This window comes from Motacilla alba, chromosome 3, assembly GCF_015832195.1.
Source record: "Motacilla alba alba isolate MOTALB_02 chromosome 3, Motacilla_alba_V1.0_pri, whole genome shotgun sequence".
Lineage (NCBI taxonomy): Eukaryota > Metazoa > Chordata > Aves > Passeriformes > Motacillidae > Motacilla > Motacilla alba.
The window spans coordinates 105,517,886-105,535,251 of NC_052018.1; the positions used below are offsets into that span (position 1 = coordinate 105,517,886).

The 17,366-nt window shown below is 37.4% G+C and overlaps 1 protein-coding gene across 11 annotated transcripts in view; it reads left to right on the forward strand.

Moving 5' to 3' along the window:
• The window catches only part of CDC42BPA (CDC42 binding protein kinase alpha), a 182,526-nt gene that overhangs the window by 85,160 nt on the left and 80,000 nt on the right, over nucleotides 1–17,366 (forward strand). The gene's annotated exons all lie outside the window — the stretch shown is intronic.

The following is a 17,366-nucleotide window of genomic DNA, read 5'->3' on the forward strand; positions in this document are numbered from 1 at the left end:
TGTTCTTTCAGTGACACTTTCTCTCATGTAGAGAAAAATTCAAAATATTTTAATATTGAATTGTGTCTCAATCCATAATGCTGTGAAAAAAATTACCTGATTCTGGTGAATTGTGCACACAAAGGAGTTCAGATTTTGCTCCCAGTGTTTGCATGGCATAATGTGGTATTCCTTGTAATCATTCTAAGTATTACACTTTATGTTTAAGGAAGTGAAAGTTGTTTAGTGTCAGTATAGTCCACATATTTTCTGCCTGATGAATTGCAACAGCTCGAAATAACATTCTCTTCCTACTCATCCATGCCACAAAGCTGGTGTTTCTTTTAAGAATGTAAAATGCAAAAATTGGTAGAAAATTTAAGTAAGGAAAGTGTGATTTGCACTGACAGCACTTGTCAATGGACTCAAAAAGAAATTACTGTCAAGTCACAACTCCTACTTAAACATTGAGTCAGCTTTTGCTTACGTTGTTTCTTTAAAACCATAGTTTCTGGAAAAATTTTTGTCTGAGAGTCTGTAGTACTAATATCATGGTTGCTCTTGACAGTCCAGTGCCTAGGAGGGTTGTGAATGCTGAAATATAAAACATTGTGATTGCCAGTTGAATATTCTAAGAGAGATTAACTTGTCTCTTGCCAAAAAAAAATTGTAATCTGAGTTCTGAGGGTGTCATGGAAGGTAATGCAGTATTTTTGTGTTGTGGTGTTTGACTCAAAACCAGACCTTTGCATGCCTTCTCACAGATTTAATTTGAATTAAAAAATTGGTTTATAATAAATGATGATGTTTGACCTTAACAGTCTATGATAAATTAAAAAGAGTCTCTAATTGAGAATTATGCCAGCTTCATTAGAAACACAAACACAGAAGCTGCTCAGTACAGCTTCCCTGGCAAGATAATCCTGTTATCCCATTCTGCTTGTTCCATCATTTTCCTGCTTTTTCTGGGAACATACCAAAATTTAAAAATTTCTGTCTCATAATTTTTTTCAATTGTTTAGTAACTTCTGTACTCTGCCAGTAACTACACTACAAGAATGCAAAACAGATTGCTGATTTCCCTACTTACCTTCTGAACGTGTTGCCAGAACCTTTCTGTGTTTGTGCCTGCCAAAACTCTGCCTGTCTCAGTGTTTTTGTCTCCCTTCCACTCAGTGTGCCTAACTTGAATGTGTGTATCTTAAAAGTGTCTTGGCAAAACTAACACACTTTTAACACACTGGAGCTTTTTTGAGGATATCATGTAGGGGAAAAAAAAAATCTAGATTTTTACTTCAGCATCAAGTGTGTCTTCATGTTGCAGTTGCTGATTTATGTGGGTTAGGAAATGTTGTGTAATGTTTTGGCTGTGCTTGTGTGATTCAGATCAATAAGCATTTCAGAAACTTGTTTTGTCTCTATTATTCCCTCTCAGTTCCCTGGTACCAGATCAGTGCAGAGTAACATGTGTATGGAATATTATTGGCAGCATCAAAAGGATCTTCTAATCCTGCTGTTCTAGGGTGATGAAATAATAGAATTGTTCTGAGAATATCAGGAAATTCCTGTTCCCACATGAAAACAGAGCATCTTGAACTGGATTGAAGCAGTTTCTGGTGTCCTGTTGAGATTTTGACACAGTCCTGATGTTATGATTGAAATTCTTTGTAACTGGTCTGCTTGAAGACATTGCAGCAGTTACTGAAAAGCAAATGTACATTTAAGGTAAAAATGCAGCTTCTATGTGAAAAGGTTGAGATACACATGCCAGTGTGGGATTCATACTACAGACTTTGACTTAATTTGTGTTTTAGGGTAATGAGAATTCTTGCCTGAAAGTAGCTGGTGGTGAGATACTAGTTTGTACAGCATTGAAATAGCACCAGTAATAATCTTACTGAAATTGGTAATTACATTAGCATAATATATGAAGTAGGAGAACTCTGGTTGCCTTATCTTTTGTGTGTTACTTTTTTTTGGTACATTTCTAGTCTAATAGATCTTTTTGAATCACGATTTTATTTCAATGAACATTTATGACATTGAAATCTCAGTTCTGGGCAGGTGGTACTAAACCACTGTTATATAATTTTATATACTTCTTGGTTCCGGATCCATGAGAAGAAAGAAGAGAATTTACCTAGACATTTTAAGCAGTGTCATGTTTATTAAAAGAACCAGCATTGAGTTGGCCATCAGTTTTGCAGGGTGTTGGGCTTCACTGTGCTTTTGCCAAGGAGGGTTGGAGCAGATGATCCTTGTGATCCTTTCCAACCTGGTATTCTATGATCTATTTAGAACAGGTCATCAAATTGAGCACTAAAAATTTGATATTTAACTAGGAGCCATTGCTTTCTGATGTTTCAACACAGAATAGGAACCTGTCTTTGAATTTGTGAAAAAGAATACTGTTAGGCACATGGATAACTTTGCTTACTTAGGAAGTATTATTTTCTCATAATCCTTTGGTAATGGTGTTGATAATGTCAAGAATGGTGGAAAAATGGTGGAAAAAATGTCTCCATTTTTAAAAATAAACACTCTGCTGGAAGCCTTTTGGCTGGTGGTGAGTTCAGAAAAGGGTTGCCTGGTTGGAGATGAGGCACAGGCACCAAGATCTTTGATTTCACACTTCTGAGTAAATTTCAAACAAGTAAAACTAGAGGGTTTTTTTATTCAGACTTTTCCTGATGTAGATCAACTGTAACACATGTCCAAAGGAAGTTTTTTTATTAACTCTGTCTATGTATCATATTAATAAATTATTTATAGATGCAACAGGTCTACTTGCATTTATAAATTTAAGTCAGAAATTGCTGCTCCTTGCTTTAAAAATTTTGCTTTCCATTTGGTTTCCAGAAAGAAAAACGATGCTTGAATCTCAGCTAGACAAGAATGAATAATTCATCATTCATTAAGTCACATATCCCTTAATTCTCTAAGAAGTAATGGCAAAACGAGCTAAAACTGCTCATTATGCAGGTTCTGAAGTGCACTTTCTGTAACAATCCATACAGCCAAGGACTGTCAGACTCCTTGTTAACCATTAGGTGCACCAGGGCCAACTAATTCCAATTAAACAGGCAAGCAACAATGAGATTAGCTGTAGGTTAAGTGACTGAAAATAGCAGCTTTGATCCTCCAAGTGACCAGCAATTTAAATGGTGAGAAGAGCAGACAGAAAATAAGCATGGGGTCGAGGGAAACAAAGAAGAGGAAGATAGGAGTGACTCCTGAGAGCTTGAGGAATAGTGTGTGTGTTGTACTTCTGAATATTCCTAGATAATTGTTTGTCCTAGGATAGTATTCTCTGACTTTCTTTTAAAATTGTGAATTCAGCCACAGTTTTCACTCAGTAGCTGCAGTTCTCCATTTGAGCCACTCTTTAATACAACGCATATAATTGAGGCACACCAGTCATATCCTTAAACTCTAAATAAAAAAATCAGCAGGGCTGTGATGTGTGTATGTTCTCTCATTGTAACTTCTCGAGATGAATTCTGTTGTTGCATTCAGTGATAGGACTAGAAATGAAAAAGCTGGAATCACTTTCTCTAGTTGTCTCTGAGATGCAGGCTTGTGGTTCACCTGGGTGCTTCAGCAAACTTGACTCTGCCTGAGCACCAGCTTCTGCTGTCTGCACAAGGTGCTGCTTTTCAGCATTTTTAAGGCTCAAAACTTCTCTCTCTGACAAACTCCTCCTTTCTGCAGTTAATGGCTTTTGTATGAACATCAAATGTAAAAAAGCACAACAGAAAAAAAAAATTGGCTGTTACTAAGTAATCAACAGGCAGGCTAAGAATTTGAAGGATATCTTCACATCCTGCTGTTCACTGTTTTCTGTCCTTTCCATTTTACTTCCGTTCTTGTTTATACTTTACAGCAAAGAAGGGTCAAGAAGCTGGTCTTTGTGAGGAGAAAAAATTCCCAGACTGTGTAACATATTGCTTGGCATCCCATGGTCAGATGAAGGATCAGAGCCTCAGTTCCTTACAGAATTCTCTCTCCAGTTCTCTCAGTCTGAAAAACAGACAGGGTAAAAGAACCTCTGACAAATTGAAAATCCAAACCCTCATTATATACGCCAGAAATCTGTTATTTTGAATGTAATTTTAGTGTCAAAAAGGAAAACACCCTTTCCTGTCCCAAAACAGAAAAATAAAAGAGAAACCTCTTTTAAGAAGTATTGGGCACAGGAGTCTTCTGGAGAGTCTCCTAATTCACCTTGCCGTCCCCCTGGACATGGTCAGAAACAAACCTGTGCAATTTCACGTGGAATTAGCTTAACACAAACAAAAAGCTAATGCCATAGAATAGTGTACAATGCATGTTCCTTTAGCAGTCAGGGTAGGGTTTCTGACAGAAGTGACTCTTTGCCCTGCCCCTCTGTTTTGAGGTTTTGGGAAGGCCGGTTGTGTTTGGATGTGCCCAGCGTGGCCACTGTGGTGCGGTGCTTTGGGGCTGCCTTCCCACCACGACTCTGAACTGAGCAACAAGGCACAGTGTTTACTTTTCACTCTTTAAAAAAGTATTTTGGAGTCCTGAGTGATTCAGCAAATTAAAAAATAAAATCACATCATGGCAGAGGTGAGAGGATTTTTATCTTTCTTCATTTCTGCTTTCCTCATGGATTCAGAGCCATTTGTGTCCCTCTTCAGCTCCTTGCACTGCTGAGTTCTTCCACCCTGTGGGCTGTCTTCTCTCTGGAGGACTTGGTTGAGGATTTCATGAGAGGGTCATGATGTGATTTCTCACCTGTGGAATAGCACACAGGAAATGGTGCAGTCCTGATGCTTGTTTTTTGTCAGCATACAGCCTTGCCTGGGTACACTCCTGTAAGGAACTCACTCTTTTTGCTGCCTCCAGCAAGGCTTGGATTCAGCCTGTGCCAACATTGGTCAGGTTGGTGGTTGACATGGAATGAATAATACCATGAAATAATTTAAATTTCCAGTGAAATACGAATTTTCTTCCTTCCATTGCACATATATAGGGGCTTTTACTCTCCTTTTCTGTGTCCTTAAAAACAGTCACTTTGCATTTCTTGTGTTCAACAGCAGTATCTTCTGCTGTATTTAACAGCTTGTGAATAGAATTCCTTCAACACACGTTTGTTTTTTTTTTGGTTTGGTGGTTTTGTTTTTTTTGGTTTTTTTTGATAACCAAGAGGTAACAAATATGATGCCCTATTTGCAATACAGTAAAGAACATGTTCAAGCTGAGGGGAAGCAAGAGAGTTTATCCTAATTTTAGTTTTATTATTTCAGGAGTAGTAGGTTCTTTGCTCCTCACTGTTCTACTTTTTACTTACTCACTAGGAAGGAATCTTTGTTCCCATTAGCATTTAACCTCTCTACTGTTAATTTAGGGCACAGTTAAGTAGAAAGCAGATTTGGAAAACCTATACTTTTTCTGTTGTTTTTGTTCTTTTCTCCCACCTCCCCTTTTTTCATGGAGAGGGGTAGATATTCTGACAACACTGACTTCCATTAAAAAAGAGGAATCCCAAGTATCTGTGTAACTGCTGAATAAACCTTTATTGGGCAAAGGATGAAGAAAGCAAAGGTTCCATGCAGCACATTAAAATGGCTGTGTAATAGTGTTTTCAGAAACACTCTTCTTCTGCTGGGCAGTCTTTCAAAAAATATATGAAATCTAAAGCCCTACTAGCTTGGGAGAAGAGCAGTGAAACATGTAAAACATAGAGGATATAGGAGTGCTTTCTCACATATTGCAAGAGCTATGGCAAGTATTTGATGTAGATATTTGTTCACTTGGAGTGGCATTGGTTTTCTTCTCCTTGTAAACTGTTTTTTTACTCTTCAGGGTTTACTTGCAGCTTTGCATCTTATCTTTGTTCTGTTTCCCACATAACTAAGGAACAACAAACAATTCATTTAAATTTTTGTAATGTGCTCCCCATTCCTGAATATTTTATGTCTCCTTAAAATACGTTCTACTTTTTTCTGTGTTTCTCCCCCTCCCTTTAATACATTTTTAATAGTTTTTTATTGCTGATCAAATAAATGTATGGGGGAGAGATAATATCAACCTCATATTAAGACTGTATATCATTCTTTTGGAAAAACAAAAAGCATTAAGTGATCTCAGAACTCATTTCTGCACAGACCTCCTTTTCCCTCACCTCCCATAATTCTCAGTGCATTTACATCTGTGTATTTATTCCTGGAGGAAGATAGAAAAAGAGGCTAAGGAAGAGTTGCTGTGGGGTGGTATGGACCCAGCAGGTTAGTTTGTTTCTTGATCAGTCCCAGAAATTTTCAAGTGGTTTGCAACTAATAGCTTGCTTAAGCTCAGGGCACTCATAAATATCCCTGATAATTAAAATATATGTAGGTGTGCCTTATGCAGATAAACATACAAAGACATATATAAGAATATATATTAAAATTTTTTTAGGTTGTCCAGACAGCTTCTGAGTGAACACTCTTCTGTGAATTGCTTTCTTTGTATCAGCAGTGGATTTTTAAAAAATGGAATATGTAAAATGTTTTTTGACTGTTCTTATCAAAACCAGTGCAAGTCCTCAGTTTATGTTGTGTGATTTACTCTCAGAATTTTGCAATGCCATGAGCTGTTTCAGGGACTGTGTGTGGTTGTACTGAAAAGCAAAGAGCAGAGACTGCATATCTAAAATGAGAATCAAAAGGAAAGAAAACATTTATCTGCCTAGAATTACGTGTTTAGGTTTTTTAGCATAGGTAGTAATTTACAGTGCAACAGCTGGGCATATTCTGGATTCCTTGTTAGCCTCTTCTTTCAGGATTTCTTTGACAGATGGCACTCACAGATGGGCATAACATTCTTAAGGAGCTTACTCTTTCTACTCCCTTACCCACCAGTAACTCATGATACTATTAGAAATCTAAAAGCTTTGACATGAATTAGCCTTACTTAGCAGACTTTAATTTTTTAATCTTTAGAATATGCTACAGGGTAGTAGTGCTTGTGGAGTTCTTAATCTGTTTACTTAAGTTCTTAGAAGCCAAAATGGAATTCCAATAAAGTTGACATGGCAAAACGTGGCAAATATACTATCATTTCATTGCTTTTTAAATTGTCATGATAAAATTCTTTACTCTCATCTTCTGGAGGAAAAATACAGAATGATACAAAAAAGTACAGTTTGACAACCCAGAAACAGCTCTGTCAACAGAAGTTTGCACAGTTCAAGCAATTTGCTTGGTATTCCATTGTAACTACATTGAAATATGAAGTGAATAAACATAATATTTAAAGTTGGCAGCTCAGTGGAGCTTGTTTCTACCATTATCAGCTTAAACTAGTTTGGTTTTTAGTATTTCAAAGTATCAACTAATAGGGTGCTTCAAAAAAAGAGTGAACTGTGCTCAAGATACTTGAATGCACTTCTGTGATAGTTACTTGTCATGTATTTGGTGGTGTTTCTCAATATTCATACAACTTTGGGCTTGAAGGCCATTATTCTTTCCAATGTTGACTCAAATGGCAGTTTTCCCTGATGAATGTTGTTGGTGTGGAGTTTCTGTTGAGGAATGTGAAACTATAAGCAGAGTGATCAGGTCCAAAAAAAGCATTGTGACAGCTGGGCAGGTTAGAGAGGTGAAAATAGTGAGTGCCCTCAGCCAGGTCCTCTGCTGCGTGTATTTGTAGTTTATTGGAAAAGTAGAAGAACACCAGATGGAGATAGAAACATGAACTCTGCTTTTTTGTTTTGTTTTCTAAGTGCTGTGTAAATTGAAGGTGCCCAGCTCTTCCTTCAGGATTTGTGCATAGGCTACCGTGGCACAGCTTCTGGTTCACGGCCTATTTTTAATTGTGTTCTTTTACTTTAGGGCCCCTTGCTAGGTGAGCAATCTACTCCCTGCCATCCCATTTTTCCCAGGGGCTCCTTCATTTCGGGTTGCTTCAGTATTTTCAGTGTAGGCACAGTTAGTTAGTCACGTAAGGATATAATTTAAACGCCTCTTTTGAATCTTTTTGCCTGCAAGGAGTTGGGTTTTGAAGAACCCTCTGTAAGTGAACAGCTCTAATATAAATAATTTGCTTCTGCATGTATTGAAGTGCTCTGTTCTAGGGAATGTGTATTCCTGAGAATAGTCTTTCATAGTAATAAAAAAAACATGCGTATAGTTACTGCAAATTTACAAAACAATTTAGCTCTTGAAAGCTTGGTGAGAAAAGTAGTCCATGCTCTGGAGTAAATCCGGCAGGAGGATAGTGCCTAGTTTGCATCTTCTTACATATTTTGCCACCCAAAAGTCTTCCTATAAACCTTATTTTGCTCCTGTCTTAAATATATATGTATGCATACATATGTGTGTGCTGTAGGCATTCGTGGGAGGAGATGAGTATTCTCTGATAGCCAAGACTTTTTACACAGAAGAAATTTGTGTGACAGAGCAGTGGTGTGGAGGGGTGTCTGATGGCTTCAGGCCAATCTTGCCAGCACTGATTATCTTGACATTGTAAGCAATGTCAGAGACTAACCCTGACTGCTGAGCATTTTGGGATAAATAGGGGCTTTTTGTTAGTCAGACTCTAGATCAGGGAAAGGAAGCTTTTAATTTTAACAAATTTTGTAAGCCTGCTATTAAATGTCAAGATACAATCAAGACAGTTTCGTGGTTTTACCTGTCATATCCCTCCAGAGAGAGTGAAGGAGTTTGCCAATCTTTGTTTTATGAACTGCAATTTCCAGTGCAAAAATAAACATATTCTTAATGCTAAAAGGCTAAAGATAGTTTCTGTCTTGAGCCACAAGAAGTCAGAAGTATGTAGGCTGCTACAACTGAACCTGTAGTACTTTGGTGCTACTGCATTTCAGAATTAGGTTGGAGAAGCTTTGGAACAACATAACCAGAAGGGTATTAGTGAAATAAAATTGAAAAGGCAGCTTCAGTCATAATTTCAGAATCACAGGATGGGTGGGGTTGAAAGGGACCTCTTTAGGTCAGCTGATCTAACCCTCCTGCTCAGAGCAAGGTCACGGAGAGCAGATTCCCAAGTCCCATTTCCCACTGGATTTTTTGAGTAGTCCTTTCAAATTAACCATAATTCTGGATTGGCTTTGATCACTGAATGGCACAGCACCTCTAGAGCTTTACAGGACTGTGCTGTGGTTATGTTACAGCTTGTTTCATGTAAGAATATTTACCTCATTTCCCAAGTGTTGTCTCCTTGATTTTTACAAATTGCATTCAGTTAGCAGCAATTTTCACTAATTTCCTGTGTTGATTTTTGTGATTTTCAAACCAAGTATTTGTTTTCCACACCAGTTTTTGTTTCTGAAAAAAAAGTTTAAAACATTCCTGTTTTGTTTCTCCAGTTTTATGTTTGCTTCTCTTTCAAAACTTCTATGCTTGTACCTCAGTCTTTTGCAGCAGGAGAGATCATCATGAATAGCTATTAAAAGCTACTAAAATTACCCAAAAAGAAATGAAGTACAGGGATTTTCATGCATTAAATTTTACTCAATAATACTATTCTTTTCAAGAATAGTGCATTATTAAACATTCAAATGTTCAATACTTTGTGTGCTCAATTTTATATTTGAGTCCTTACAAGTTTTTTTTTGTCTAATACCAGTAACTCTGCTACAAGTCAGCCCTGAGGAAAGTTATGAACTTCTATATTCTGGATCCACTGTGAGAGGCCTGTTAACTTGGGTTTGGGTTTTTCAATTTGTTTTTAACAGTTCCTATGTAAATTAACTTCTGCTTTTTAATATGAACTTTTTCAAGTTTCCAAATGCATTGGACTTTCTCTTGCATGCTTGATTGTTTGAGACATAAGGAATTGGCTTTCTGATAATGTCTGCCACTCGTTTATTCTTATTTCATTGGCATTTAAAATCAATCTGTAATTTAACCTTGTAAGGTACAGTGTGTTCCTGGTTTTAGTCTGTAAAGCTGCCAAGACAGTAGAAATAATCCCTAGGCAATCACAAGTGACTTTACCCTGACATCTCTTTGAAATGCTGCATGAGGGTCCTAACCTGCAAGTGAGGGTTTTTTCCATGGATATCTGGTTCTGTCAGCTGATCAGCATTTTAGATGAGGACAGTAGCTGTGGGGAATATGTTGCTGCCAAGCATTTATCCAAAAGAATTTTTCAGATCACCCCTTTTACTTATTTTTTTTAAAAGAAGGAAGAAAATGGACTTAAGCAGCTTTTAAAAATAATTATTCTTGGTTTTCAACTCTTAACGTGTTTGAGATATCCATTACTTGGAAACAAATACATATGCACAAAGCCCACAGGGAGACATTTTCCTGAGGTAAATTAATTCTAGGATATTATAATATGATGTGGTGGAGCATATATTTATAAGCCAGTAACTACACTCTGTTCAAGTGTTCAGGAATGAATATGAGTGCCTGAACAAACTCAGGATCTATATGTGTTGGCTGATGTACTCGGTCCCTGTTGCTTGTTATTATTTCCTTTATTAGCATTTGAAATTCATAAAGAACATTGGATACCATAAGGTAAACACTGTGTTGTGTCCAGAATACTTGTGTGAGTGGCAGAAATTAAAGACTGTAGAGCAAAGGACTGGGAGAGGACTTGGAGAGGTCAGCTAGTACTTTCCTAGGGCCCCAAGGCAGGATCAAACTGTAGCTAAACCAGTCTGACAGACATTTGTCTAGCTGGTTCTGAAAGAAAAGTGATGGAGATGGTGGCATTTCCTAAACCAATTTGTTCTAGTGTCCTATTGTCTTTATTACACAGTTTCTAATGTTTCATCTGAGTATCTTTCATTTGTACTTAAATTCATTACTTTTTGTGTTACCACACAAAAAACTCAGTGTGGGTGAGCTTTCAATTTAATCTGTTTTGCATTGTATACTTCAAGCCTGTGATGCAGATTCTTCATAGTAAAAGAAGAATGCAATGTAATTACCTTATTTTTAGTGAAAACTGAAATTATCTCTCTGTCTGGATTAGGGATTTAAAAAAGTACACTTCGGTAGAAAGTGTGATGTGGAACTAAGTTTGGAAGTATCTGATTCTATAGGTGCTGCACTAAATGTACTGCACACAGTAATGGGAACCTTGAATTTTGTAGTGTTTTTCATTTAGTTTTGTGATATTACTAAGAATAAAATTTGGTTAGAGTGTGGGACAATATGAATATAAAATTATCCACACTGATCAATAACAAATGGCTGTATCACAGATCTAGAGCCTTTATTGTCATGGTTTGGTTGATGTTTCCAACTAATTGATTGAGTGTCTGTCCATTGAGTGTAATGAGATTTAGAGGAATCTCCTGCTGCTTAGAGTAGAGAGATGCTTTTAGCAGAGGTGAAGTCCAGGGTGTTTCTGGAGCAGCACATACATAGTAATTTATTATCAAGAATTAAAGAGAAAACAAGGGAGTTTTACACTGTTAAGATACTGTTTAAGAAAAAATAATGATAAAATAAGGTTGATTATAGCATTTATTTTTTCCCCTGTAGTTGCTCTTCTTACTAAGACTTAAATTCTGAAGTGTTCAGTCTTAGGCTATTCCTGTTGACTTCAGGGCTGTATGCAAGGCTACTGCATCTTATTTGCTTGTAAGCATTAGTTTGTCAGCCTTACATGAAGCAGGTTTTGTTTAGTATACAAACATGCTGCAGTGGTTTGGGTGCTATACAAATACTAAGGCTAAGATCAAAGTTATTTAAATTATTTCGGTTTCAATCGAAAAGCGCGCTTTTTGGATTTCACCCAAAAATGAAGGAGTGTCTGTTTAGGAGAAGGCACAGTTGAGTCTTGATAAGAGGCACGGTTAATGAGGTACAACATATTCCAGTTTTCTCATGCTGCTATCTTGTGCAGCCTATCTTGTTGGGATTGCTCAAGAATAACTGCCTACTGTCCAAATCTAATTTGGCTCAGTGCACATTGGTCTTTCTGCCAGATGGAGCCTATTTCTACTTTTGCTCATCGGAATTCAGATAAACCGGAGTTGGCAGCATATGGCAATGCTGACTTTGATATAACCCAGTCCACGGTAATGGAAAATAGAAATAACCTGCTGGACATCAATGTCCATACATTTCACTGTGAAAAAAGGGCATTATTTGACCAGCATTCTCGATGGAAGCTCACCATTTGTTTCACACTGTCAGTATAGCATCACTGAATGCCTTAATAAAATCTTCACAGGCACCAAATTTTCTCATTTCATTGGAGTGCTGCCAAAACCAAATGTCTTCGTTTTTAATCGTGGATGTAGCATTTCTTTGTAAAAGAGGTGTATGGAGGGAAAGTCTGCCTGAAACAACAGAAGGGAGTGAAATAAGCAGTTTGCCAAACTTCTGTCCTGACTAAGGATAATCTTGTGTTCTGAACGAATTTTGGATAACAAGTCCAGGCATTCTGGCAGTGAAGTCTTGGTTGTGTTTTTTCTTAAAGTAGGTAACTTGGCAAAGGATGGCATTTCTTGTTGTAAGAGTGAATAATTATAATCACTGATGTCTGCTTTTAGCCTTTTGATTTATACTTTTGGGGAATGCTCTTGCATGTACAATGAGCAAATAATGTACTGTGAAATCTTTAATTGGTAATAAGCTTTCTGCATCAGTTTCTCTGTGCCAGCAGTTACACCTGAAACTAATTTGTTTTTCTCAAATGCTGGTGTTTTAATTTGCCTTGGTAGCATTAAAAAATACTGTTCATGTGAATTTTTCACAGAAAAATAATTCATTTGAGCTGCTCACTTTGTTTCTTGCTATTCAAAAATAGCATGTCTTGAGGCATGTGACCTGTTTAGGAAAATTAATTGATTTCCATGCTTTTCTAATGTTAGCATTAGAAATAAAAATTTATTCTCCAGGTTATCTCTTTCTTATCTACTGAGCTCAAATAAACTAGTAGCTCAGCTATCACATGACTGATTCCAGGCAGGTCCATTTCTTTATTCAGGCTCAGCTCACATCGTGCATTTAGAGCAGTGTGAGTCGCTTTATTCTCATTTCAGTTCTGCTGTTTTCTTAAGAGCTCAGCTCTGTATGCAAGGACAGTCCATCAGTATCTGAAATTTATTCCCAGGAGGATATGTTGGACATATTAAGAGGTTCCAACTTGCACCACCTGGCCACTTTTGTTGATCTTGAGGAGGACTCACTTCTTCCTCCATTTCTGTTTGATCATTTGTGTTTTGAAAGAAAAAATGATGATACAGATGAATAACTAAACCAAGTAAATTCTGCATCATAACTGTACAGCTACCAAGAAGAGGGATCCCTACTGGTCACAAAATCTTTAATGCCACTAGGAATTTTATCACATAAACTTAGAGGATAAAAGCCTGTGAGTTGACCCACTGGCCCAGTCTTTGGTAGTGTTTGACACGCCTGCTGCTCAGTCATTCTGATACAGCTCTTGAAACAATTGTCCATCTGTTTTTGACACATCTTCTATTCTGTTTGTCTGGTTTCCTCCTCCATGAAGCTGCCCTTGAAACAAAATTTAAGATTCTTCTAAATCTGCTGCTTCCTGATCTGTAGACCTGAGGAACTTCATGTGGTCTACAAAATAATAGAATTGCATTGATCCAGTGATTCACGGAATGACATAGGTGAACCTCAGGAACCCATATACTTTGAAACCATAGGATGATCAGATAATTCAAGTTATAAGGAACTTAAGGGTGTTTTCTAGTCCAAATTTCAATATGCAAGACCTCACGATTCCTTAAGTTTCCTTTAGTATAAGAAATGAATCCAGGGGAAAAAATACGTTCACATGTATTAAAAATTCTTTTTTAGTTTATTTTACAGCTGGAATGTGCTATGGATTTAGCATGTCTCAGAGGGAATACTTTTTCTTGAGTCTTACTGAACAAATGAAATTCTACTCTGGCTCATTAACAGAGAAATCAAAATAAATGGCAATAATCCAGGTATCTGCTGTAGTCCTATTTCAGAATGTTGTTTATATTAACACAGTTAGTATGTAAAATGTTTGGGTTTTAATTACAGCTTAAGAAAGTAAACGGTTTTAAAGAGAGGCGAGTGAAGTCATCTGGGTAAACATGCCAATCTGAAGAACAGCTCCCCAATTTAAACTAAGAAACATTATAAGGAAGAATTCATTAGAGATTTTTTTTTTTTTCATTAGCTTTCACTCATTTTCAGTGCAAGTGAAGTGTTCAGTATCACACACTGTTTATTCCTATTGCATTCTCCAGAAAACAGCAGCAGAGCTGCTGTGCAGTGCTGATTTTCTCCTACAGTCAGGGCCAACAAAGCTCAGAAAAGTAGAAGTTGCTCCTGGACGCTCTATTGAAGTCAAAGTTTAAATGGACTTATGTATTTCTAGAGAAGTTTATTTGGTCCAGATTTCTAGCTCCTTTAGTGCTGTTAAATCACTAATTAAAAAAAAAAAAAGTTTCTTTGGGTATGTTGAGTACCTATGTTCCTTGAATTGAGTGTGGAGCACATTTGAAGAATTTGTAGTAGCTTGGCTCGTGCCAGGACCAGCTCTGGCAACCTGCACCCCTTGCACATTGAGCTTCCTACCCCCAGAAGGTGCTGTCAGAGTAGGGCTGAACTGCTGGGGACTCTTGTCAGGCTCAGGGTCTCCAGAGAGCACAGCGGTGTCAGAGCAATTGCCCTGATTCAATACTTGTTCCCGCTCTAAGTCTGGCTCATAAAAACACCTTTCAAATGCTTATATTTCTTGAAAGTGAATTAGTATTTCATATTTCAAGTGGGCTGACCTTTTTTTCTTTTATTGCAGTGAACTAATTACAGAGTTAGTGGGGTATTTGGGCTCCACGGCCTTCTAGCCAGATGATATTAATTGCTTGACTGAGCACCGTGGTTCTTGTTGAGTGATGTTTAAATGGACTGCCCACAATCACCTGGTAACTCTTATCTGCAGAGATTCAGCCCAGTGGTCTATTCACTGAGCCATGTAACTTTTCATTATTTGCTCGTTAATTTTGCCAGATTTTAGGTACTTGGTCTGGAATTTTCCTTCCTTAGTATTTGCCTGAAGCAATAAGTGTTCCTCTTTCCAGAAACAAGATCAAGAATCATGGATTACTTTTCCTAAATAGATTTTCAATTAATAAAATAATTATTACAAAACCAGTGAGAAAATCTTCTGCTATGGGGTGTGGAGACTTGAAATTCAGGAGAGAATCTTCCATGAGTCATGGATATATTTTCATTCCTCTGCCCCCTACCTAGATATTTTCAGGTTATAATTTTCCCCTCAATATTCCAGTTGTTATGAGTTCCAGACAACTGTGTGCAGAGTTTGATCCCCCAAATACTTTTCAGTTTTCTTCTGCTGTAGCTTTGCACAGCTTCAGAGCTGTGATATTGAAGGGTTTTGGGGAGATGCTGATAAATAGACACTAGAGACTGTGTGGAGTGTCTCCATTACTGATAGTTCTCTTCCTTTCGGTGCCAAAGAAGATTGCTATGCAAATTGGACAGGAGTTGGACATGAGGAAAGAGGATAGTTGTCCTGTATCACAGGACTAGGAAGCCAGAGGAATGGGACTGTGAGTAAATAGTGACTGCTGAGAACTGAAACAGGATAAAAAACAAGATTAGTTAAATTTGAACAAGCAGGGAGATGAGGACTTGGGAGTGAAGAAGGTGAGAGAGAAAGGAGGAGATAGCAAGGGAGGAAATTTGGGGTTGATAGGCTGTGAAGGATTGGACATCTCAGCTTTTGAGGGGAGTCTAGGAGAGATGGGAATAAAAATGCAGTTGAGATGGAAGTAGAAAGAACCAGTCCATACACTGAAGAAACTGGGATAAGCTGGGGAAGGTGGAGTGAATGTGAAGAGAGAATACCATATTCTCTTTAGAGCAGGAGATAGATCAGTTCTCATCACTAAAGAGAGTAAACAAATGTCATTCAAAAGAAAACCTGGAACAAAATCATCATTCTAATGCAATCTAACTGCAGCAGGCTCAGTAAAGATGCAGAGTTTAAGACATTATTTTTTCCCATAATAACCACCTTCACACTCTTCAGTTACACTGGCAATAATTACTCCTGTTCCTTGTTCCCCTCTGGGGCTCATAATTTTCTTTCCCTTTGCTTACAGCCTACTCTGCTCTGCAGGTACCAGCAATTCTTGTCTTTCAAACTGTCTTTTATTAATGTAGCTCAGAATTCAGAACAGTTGTTCATAGCCCGTAGCTTCTGTTACAAGAGCTGAAAAGAATTTGTATTTATTAAGTTGGTCATTTCTTTTTTCCTTAACTGTAAAAATTATTCTTATGAAGTTATTACTGAGCATTACAAATGCCACTCTGCAAGAAATCGTTGTTCCTTCAAGTGCATTCAGTGTTGTTTGCAGGTTTGGTTTTGCACAGTGTTGACAACACAATGAGATTTTTCATGTTTTCTTGCTGTTTTGTGAGATTGAATGGGAGAGGTTGGGATGATGATGATGGTTATTAATGTTATTATTATTTCTCTTGGGAATATATTAAAAGATAGAACATGGATAAATGGAGCCTCAGGGGTGACTCATGTTTTTGTTTAGCTTGAACTAGGTCCAGCTTCTAGGAGGAACTGGATTTTAGGTGCATGTTTTTGCAGAGTGTTTTAAACTGAAGTTATAATTCCAGCAGTCTCAATGGCATGTGTTTGTTTTTATTTAGAAGCGTGTTTAAGGAATGTTTTTGGTGGGTGAGTGCAAAACAAACACAACTATCTCAGTCTGGAGGCTGCGATTCTTTGGCATATTCAGTGTCAGCAAAAATCAAGTGAAAGAATGGTCTTATGAGAATGGACTCGGTTATTTTTCTGATTTACTTTGTAAAGAATTGTCTTTATGCTTAGTTGCAAGTTGTGAAAGTGTGATTTCTTGCATTGTTTGCTTTCTACTTTATAAATATTTCTGAGCATTTGAAAGGTGCCTAAAGTTTGTTTTCAGCATGCGCCGCAGCCTGCTTGTCTTTGAGTAACACAAATTCAGGAAATTATTTTCTTCCAAACCACAAATTGTTATCATATTAATTGTCACCAAGTGTGTGACACTGTGACACCTTTATGCCATAGTTTCTATAATGCTGCTCAAGGTGTGGCTCTAATTTCTTTTGTGTTGTAAATTATCAGTAAGCCTTGTCTATAACTCGACTTTTAGTTGGGGAGGGGGGGCGGGAATCCACCACCAACAAAAACAGAACATCAAAATCTAAACAACAAAATTTGCTCTCAGGTGCAATGTGAACATTTTAGCTTGTGAATATTTTGAGATTTGTCTGCAAAACAGTCAGTGACATTCATTTTATAAGTTGTTTGGGGAGTGAAGCAAAGTGAGGACTGTTTTTTTAGGGGGTATGTTCTTCTATCTGAAAAACTTCCCTGTGTTTGTAGACTTGTAGTCATACAGTCATAACTTATGTTTTGAAAATAAT